Raw genomic sequence first — 2,520 nt, 5'->3', positions numbered from 1 at the left:
ATTAGTTAATAATTGTATGACCGAATGAACATAGTTTGCTGATAAGAGCTCAATATCTCCATAATCGGTGATACGTAAACGCAACCATCTAACTCCGATTCAGTCACGTGCCTCAACGCAGACGCCAACCTTTTGCACGTTCGCCTACACCTAACAGCGGACAGAATATTCAATAACAACCACAGCAAAATCAGATTCAGCAAAACCGGATTCCACACAACCTGATCCAGCAAAATGAGGTGCAATAGAATCAAATTCAACAACATCAGGTACAACGACTTCTATTAGTATCATCAGCACAGTCTCGAGAATGGATCAGTAACAAAATCACACATATTCACAACTTGACAATCTCCTCGGTCCTTTGCTCTTGCATCCCCTGCTAGCGCAGGCAACCAGGATCAAACGCGAGAGGCAGGCAGGGCTAGGGTCATGACAATGTCTCGTTTGATGTGAACCGCATCAACCTGCAGGCATTTGATGAGCTCCAGGTCATGGCCTTGTGGAACTTTAAGCTCATCACGTTCGTCAGTGAAGATCCCGTCGCGTGGTTTGCACAAATCGAGACACAACTCAGAAACAGACGCATCGCGAGTGATAATAGCAAGTACGATGCTGTACTCAAGGCGCCGAAGAGCCAGCAATTTAAGATCACTCTGACATCATTCAACTACTTTTAGGCAGAGATGAGTGTCATTATCCAAAAGAACAAATACCAAAACGTGTCTCCGAATGAGTTGACCGACGCTTCCACAAACTGTTGACAGAACTTGAGCTTGGAAATTCAGCCAAGCCAACGCCTGAAAAGAATGAGGGACGTAGCTGAGTGCAAGGTTTCTGACGAGCTCCTCCACAACAGATTGCTACCCCTGCTATCTGACATTATCAGTAAAACTCGAACAGCTGGCCGAAGCTGCTGACCTTGTGCCATGCCCTAACCTGAAATTTTACACCAAATCGATCTAGACTTTTTGAAAACTTTCCGAGAGCCTATTCTCGAGTCTGGACGTTACTTTTCTCGCCATTGAACCAATCAGACATTTCGAATGGACTACAGATGCTGCGATATGATACGATACAATATTTCCTCAAATATTGTATCGTATCGAACTTCTAATTGAAATTCGATTTTTAAAAAATGACTTGTATCGAAAATGGCCCATATCGTCTCGTATCGTCCTTTTATCAAGCGAAATTGAACATTTTTGAAAAATAGAAACACCTAAAAGGCTCTCCAGTTTTATCTTGCGAAGGTCAAACGTCGTAGGTACCACAGCTTGCGAATGACAAATGTACAAGAGTCGAATGACAGAGGTAGCCAGGACAGTAACCAGGATCAAACGCGAGAGGCAGGCAGGGCTAGGGTCATATGGCAAAGTCTCTTGATTATTTCAATTCATTAATCAACTTCCGACTCTTCATTGTTCTGTTGCTTCTCCCGGTCAATTCCTGTGGTCTTTTGACCCTTGAGATTGTCCTGCCTGTCTCTGGTCTTTAACCCTTGTGAGCGTTTGACCCTTGCAAGTTATGATTCTTGCTCCGTTTGACTCTCGCAAGATAGGACCTTGGCGGCATTTGACCCTCACAAAATATGACACTTGCGACATTTGACCCTCACTTTGAGTCTCGAAATCTCATTTATCATTTCGCTCCATTTCTCCTTATTAAAAAGGCTAAAAAGGCCTAGACGACAGAAAATGGAAATTAAAAATTTCCCGCCGAGATTTCCGATTATCGTCGATCTTCGTGTAGTGAATATCGTATCGTATCGTTTTGACGATACTGAAAGAAACAATTAATGGTCTCATTTATTGACTGTCCGGTAATTATCGACTATTGTGCACGGAGAGAAATGTACGAGAAAAATTACCGTGCCCGCACAGTAAAGTTGGTTCAGATGGTCTTTCCAGGCCAAATGTACCGCAAAGAGTAGGAAAAAGTACTGTTGCACGAGTCATTTTTCGGATAAATGTGGGGAAAAATTCTTGTGCAGCACGGTAAAATCGAAGCGACAGTGAATTTTTACGAGAAATACGAGAAAAATTATGACACTGACTGGCAAATTTTTCCGGTGCTCTACCAGAATCCTAGGACCCGATCGCGCATTCGTAAGATTTTGGTACTCTTCGTCCCCCCTCCGCAACCACGAACATCGGCTCAACGTGACCAGATGATTTATTCCGTCGCCTGCTCTAGCCTCCTCTCTCACATATCTCCTTACTGAAACCCCAGGTTAATGTTTTTCATAATATCAATTCAGTGAAATATTAATTAGTGTTGTGATAAAACGGTTAAGAAATAAAATAAGTGCCCTTTATTTTCGCTTCATGAGGTGTATAACGCTGTAGATATACATTGGCCTGTCAAACGTTCCACATACGTTTGCCGCGCATTCCGCTTTTAATATGGGAGAGAGGATATGGAGGAGAGGTTAAAATAAAATTAATAGGATGATATGCTGAATGACAATGTTTACTCATTTTTAACTATTGAATGAAATTTATCATGTAATAGAAAACA

The sequence above is a fragment of the Diachasma alloeum genome, unplaced genomic scaffold, assembly GCF_001412515.2.
Source record: "Diachasma alloeum isolate Michigan unplaced genomic scaffold, Dall2.0 Dall_scaffold_00278, whole genome shotgun sequence".
Taxonomy (NCBI): Eukaryota; Metazoa; Arthropoda; class Insecta; order Hymenoptera; family Braconidae; genus Diachasma; species Diachasma alloeum.
Note: the sequence above shows the minus strand (reverse complement) of the source record.